We start from the raw sequence: 6,118 nt of genomic DNA on the forward strand, positions 1-6,118 counted from the left end.
CCACACAGGGTTTCAGACGTGGGATGACTGTCTGTCCATTGATCATTACTTTAACATGGGAATTTGATGTGAGAGAGCATGGCCAACACCGAGAATTTGGAAATCTATGTTAACATTGTCACACTTACCTCAACCATTTTGCGTCCTCCTCCTAGAATCTGAACATAGGAATGCTGTCATTTGCTGCAAATGATGAGAGAGCGATGGGCTCACAGATTAGTAAGGGGGGTCTGTCTTTTAGCCTGTCCAGATACCTCTCTGCATTGATAAAAATCAGCTTGTTTAACACATTTCTTTGCACTCCATGGTGTAACCACTTACACTAGAAATGGCAAAGTCAGATGATAACACATATACTCCAGAGCCTCAACACCATACACACAAAGATAGGAAATTCAGATAAATCAGACAGGATTGTCTTTCTTGTTTTTTAAGTTATCTGAATAGTTATATCAATTCCCAACTTTGCTTATATACTGAGTATCCTTGGACTAACCGCGGGTACCATGGTGTAATTAGTGTCCCATCAATATGCATCTTATACTGGTAATTGTGGTCCCATCAACAAAGACAGCTCACTAGTGCCGACCAGTGGGATCTGAAACGGCTGTCTCTCTGCCCCCTTGCAAGCTTCCACCTACATCTCCCGGTTAAGGAGCCTCAGGGGGTCACTGTTCACTTAGGAACCAGTCCAGGAGACAGCAGAGTGCTCATTCACTTCCAAGCCTCTGCCCAGAACCGCCCCCAGGCTGTCACAGGTACTGCTGGTGCTTCCCATCTGACTCGGGTAACATAGCCTGCCCGGTGCGTGGGTCCTTGCTGCTCTGTCACACGGTCAATGGAGGGGGAAAGAGCCACCCTCTTGCTTGTATTTGCCTCCCTTCCTCGGGTCCCATAGCAGAGTGGGATAGACCCAGAGCTACCACTGTGCTTTTACTTTATGGAGATATAACCCAGAGACCATATGGTTCACCCACTTAAAGTGTACGATTCTTTTTTTTTTTTTTTGGTATGTTACATCATTAATTTTTTAAATAATAAAATATATATAACAGTTTTCACTTCAATTTTCATGTATACTATTTTTAAATTTGTGGGGCTTGTCAGTGGGCTACTTATATTCTATTTTCCCTTGATACTGTTAATAATACCTTTCTATGTTGTCACATATTCTTTTTTTTTTAAGATTTTATTTGATACAGAGAGAGAGATCACAAGTAGGCAGAGAGGCAGGCAGAGAGAGAGAGAGAGGAGGAGGAAGCAGGCTCCCCACTGAGTAGAGAGCCCGATGCGGGGCTTGATCCCAGGACCCTGGGATCACGACCTGAGCCGAAGGCAGAGGCTTTAACCCACTGAGCCACCCAGGCTCCCCTGTTGTCACATATTCTTACTCATTTTTAAATAATGTAATTACCCATCTTATTAATATACTAAACCATATTTCTAATATTTGGTTATTTAGTTGGACTCCCTGGCCTGGCTACTTGAATCACCCTGTAAAGAAAATTTTCAAGTGGCCTGCTAGAAACATTCTTGCTCAAAACAGTGACTAAAAATGGGGGAGAGAGGCAGGCACACTGAGCCTCTCCTGATACCCTGGCGGTGAAGGGGGAGAGAGAACCGTTGCATGAAGCAGGTCTGGCGATGAGGAGTCTGGCTGCCAGAGCTCTTCCTGGTGGGGACTCTGAGCAGCTGTCACTTCTGAACTCAGATGGTCAGACTGATGGAAACCGTAATAAGCAACACTTCAGATAGTTCTGTTTTTGTTTTGTTTTGTTTTGTTTTTGTGTTTTTTTTTTAAATTAACGTATTTATTTGAGAGAGAGAGTGTGAGGGGCAGAGAGAGAGAGGGAGAGAGAATCTCAAGAAGTTTTTTTTTGCTGAACGTGGAGCCTGATGTGGGGCTTGATCTCATGACCCTGAGATCACAACCTGAACTGAAGCCAAGAGTTGGGCACTTCACCACCCTTAGCACTGCAGGGACTTCTAAACAGAGAGTTGCTCTCCCCATAAACTAGTCAGAGGCTGTCTGGATCCTGCATACATTGGTGCTGGCACATTTCCTTGCAGTCACCACAGTGGCTGCTGGCTTAGTAGAGTACTGACAGGACGTGTGGTTGGGGTTACCCTGGCCCATGTCTTTTGTCAACATTCCCTTTCTTCAAGTTCGATGGTTTCCTCTTTGACACTCAGCGGTTAGTTCTTGTCCACATTTACTGTCTGTAGGTTTTGGAGAATGTGACGGTTACCTAGGTAACCAACGTATAGAGCTTGTCTGGTGAATTTTCATGCTTGTTCTGTTTTCTGGACAGCCGCACATGGAGATGATGGAGGGTTCCTTACTCCTTTGGCCCAGACAGCTTTGTTGAGCCTGTTGTCAGTGCGCCTGTCTGGAGTTCCTGTCTCCTTCACGACAGATTTCCAGGTCTCTCAGAGGGCCCAAGGGGCACACTTCTTGAAACCCACTCCATGGATGCACTTGTGAATGTCGATGGTGTGTTCTCTGGACGCTACCTCGTTGATGGCAGAACAGCCCTTCTTCCCGCCACTCTTCCTTGCAGGAGCCATTCTGCAGGGCTCTGGTTGGAAATCTCACTTCAGCGATTTTAAAACATATGACTCAGTGGCACAGTTCCCCACAGGCTGTGCCATGGGACATTCGCATTAGCAATGCATGAATGCCAATGTTTTAACTTTCATACAGAGAGTAAATCCCTGTTGCTCTCCCCATAAACCAGGCAAACGCTGATAAGCCTGCCTGGAGAAGGCAACTTCAGATGACAGTCTCTAGTCCACAGGGGCTTGCTTGCTTCTCGGGTGGCTGCCTGGAGGAGCCCAGAGCACCATTCTAATCTGGCTTCTGTTTAGCCTTCGTGTCCGGTCTGCTGATTGTGCCTATTTATGCCCGACCCCCAGTCACTGATACTGTTTGAGTTCTGGTCCCAGACATTTCATAAACCTTCATGCAAATGATTGATCAACACAGACTCTTGAAAAGGAGACCCATTGCTAGCTCTGCACACTAATCTCTCCCTGGGTTCAGCTGGGAAAACCTTTTAAAAACATTTTCACGCAGATTGGCCTGATGGCTCTAACTGAATAGGCAGAACAATTCAGTGAGAAACAATCACTCCTTCAGCTAGTTAGGAGATGGTCTCTAGTGGTGTTAGTCGTGGCCCTCCAAGAAGCAGACACAGAGATGGGATGAAATGAGCATGATTTGTTAGGGGTCTGGCCGAGGGAAGGTGGGAGGGGAGCGAGGGGAGGCTGTGAGAGTCAGCGAGAGGCACAGTTCTTGCCCCAGGGAGGGAGGGGAAGGAAAATCGAGTAGAAGTGTCCTAGAACCCTGCGCTGCGGAAGGAGGTCTGGTAAGGCTGTTGGGAGTTCTCGGTCAAAGTTGGCTGTCAGAGGGGTCTGCATCTCCCTGGAACCGGCCTGCCTCAGCGTCCCTGCACCGTCCTTGGCCGTGGGCAGCCCGGGGCAGGTATGGCTTCAGCACAGTGAAGGGTCACGGAGCTGCAGCTGGGCTGTGGTTGGGGCTCTGAGAGGCACAGTTCCAGTGAAAGGATTGAGAGGGTTTCTGTGTGCTCACACGTAGAATGATTCCTTGGAGATTTGTGAGAAACACACTTCGCTAGGAGGGTCTATTGTCGTTTCCTGTTACAGGTCCTCTCCCCTGGACGTTCATGCTGGGGAGCACAGACTTATCATAGCTGGCTGGGCTGCTGCCCATCTTCTAAGATGCCTGGGGTCTGGGGGCAGCTGTGTGGGAAACTTCTTGATCAGGATGGGAAGTTGCAACCACACCAGCCTTTGCAGAAGATCCCTCGCATCATTTCTACCAAGTGCCTAATATGTTGAGAGTGTTGTGAGAACTATGAAATCACTTCATTCTGATCGTGTCATTTACCCAAGTGCTCAAGGGGCAGGGTCAGACTGGAAAGCAGAGCTCCTGCCTCCCAATGCAGGTGTCATTCCGTATCTCTGGACGATATTTCATCCTCGTTGTTTGGGGGTGGTTTGCTCCACTGAAGACTTCAACCTGCCTTGCGACTTCACCGCAGGACACGTGGGTGACCGATGTGGTGGGAGGACTCTGACTATACCACATGTCACCTCATCTCGATCCCTTTTTGCTCCTTGTTAGACTCCTCACCTGTTTCTCCTCAGCCCCAGTGTCCTTTCTCCATTCCAACCATGAACCTTGGCCGCATCGCTGCTTTTCTACTGGGCGGTCCTCCCTGGCTGCAGAACCCCACTGGGCGGATCAACCAGGAGCCACCCCTGGTTGGCACAGCCGGGGGCCTACCCATCCTTGTGCTCAGGGACCCATCCAGGAAGGTTGGGGCCTGCAGCAGGGCCATGCCTCAAGGAGAAAATCATGGATGTTCACAGAACAGGCTTTGGGGTTCGGTGGTCCTCAGATGCTTTCCACCCTCAGAAGCCATCTACCTCTGGAACTCTATTCATAGTAGGAATATACATACACTGCCATGTGGCACTGAGCTAAGTCAGAGAAAATGCACTGACTCTGCACAGGGTTGGGAGTAGCTTGATTCACCAGAGCCTGGCTCACACCCCGTGGCCTACTTCACAGCTCCTCCTATGGCTTGGCCTTAGCAGTCAGCTGGGGTGAGCTTTAAATAGTACCCAGTCCCCTGAAGGGAAACTTCAAGGTCCGTTGATTCACGGGGCTAATATTTTCCACAGAGAATGAAGAGCTAGACTGTGAGCCCCCAGACCTGGGGAGCCTGTGTTTACACATGACAAGCCTAGGGAGGTTCCCGTGCCCCTGCCTTCCCTGTGTCCCACAGGGAGATGTCTTGTGCTCCCAAAGCTGTCTCTCTTTGGTGGGAATGGAGGTGAGATGGGCATGGCTTTTCTGGGGAAAATTTTTTATGTGGAAGACAAGGGGAAATCCAGCTCTACTTCAACCTTACTCTTGTTAAAAAAAAAAAATCAGGTCACTGAGATTTTTTTTGGTTAAGCAAGATAAGGCTTAAGACTGGAAAGTGTATATGGCAGTGGCTGGACTGGACACGTGCTTTTTTTTAAAAGCCCCAAACTTAGGATGATTTTTATTTACAAAACAGGTTCTTTTGTTTTACAAAAATTACAAAAAATGACTCTGAAAAATAGAGATAGCTTCTCAGACTCTTGGGAACTATTTTTAAGCAACCAAGGAGTTGAACTCAGAAGGTTTTCTTCTTTCTAAGAGTTGTAATGGCAACATTTACAAATGCTTTATGTCTTCACAAAAAATCCCACGGCTCTGAGCTGCCCTTCCTCTGGTGGAAAGGGTTCCCCGGTCAAGCTAGAGTCTGAAGGAGCAAGCTGAACACAAGTGAAAAGGCCTTTTGGCACTCAGTCCTTCACTTCATCGCGAATCCATCCTGAGCGGTTGGCAGGACAAATGCTGTTATCCCCATTTGATAAGAAAAACCTCATTCTCTCAGCAAACAAGTTTTGGGTACTTATTAAGTTTTTCTTCTTACCATTTACTGAGTGCTCGCTGTATGCCAGGCACAGGCTACCTGCTGTCTAATCTACCTGCTGTCCAAAGCCCCCTTGTGACACAGCGGCTGTCACTAACCCTATCTGGCAGATGCCGCAGTGGAAGCCCAGAGAGGCAATGTGACTTCCCCAGGGCATTAGCGAACGGCAGAGCTAAGGTCTGAGTTATGCAGTGTGCCTCCAGAACCCAGGCCCTGGGCTGTTCAGCTGCATTGATGAGCAGTCTGTTCAGTACACGAGCAAACCATCACTCAGTCACAGTTGAGAAAGGCCATGAGGGAGAACTACCAGGGGCCACGAGAACATAAAATAGAGCTCCCGATTTGGTGTGGGGAGTAAGGAAGGAAGGCCCAAAGCAGGAGTAGGGGCAAGGTGGGGGTGGGGTGAGGGTGGGAGAGAGGCCAGATGAAGAGAACCTGTAGGCAAAGGCCCAGGGGAGGCCAGGACCTGCTTCTGAGGACTGGGCAGAGCCTGTTTTTTTTTTTTTGGAGTAAGGAGCGTGAGGCAGCGGAGAGAGATGGGGTGGAAGAGATTGGCAGAGGGAGGACTTTGTAGTCCACAGTGAGGACTGGACTTGGTCCAAGAGCACTGGGAACGAGTGGAA

General features: G+C 48.6%; 1 pseudogene; it reads right to left on the reverse strand.

Moving 5' to 3' along the window:
- Positions 1-2,196: 2,196 nt before the first annotated feature.
- On the reverse strand, positions 2,197-2,568 carry LOC125105536 (60S ribosomal protein L31-like; annotated as a pseudogene).
- Positions 2,569-6,118: the final 3,550 nt, after the last annotated feature.

The sequence above is a fragment of the Lutra lutra genome, chromosome 7 (genome assembly GCF_902655055.1).
Source record: "Lutra lutra chromosome 7, mLutLut1.2, whole genome shotgun sequence".
NCBI lineage: Eukaryota > Metazoa > Chordata > Mammalia > Carnivora > Mustelidae > Lutra > Lutra lutra.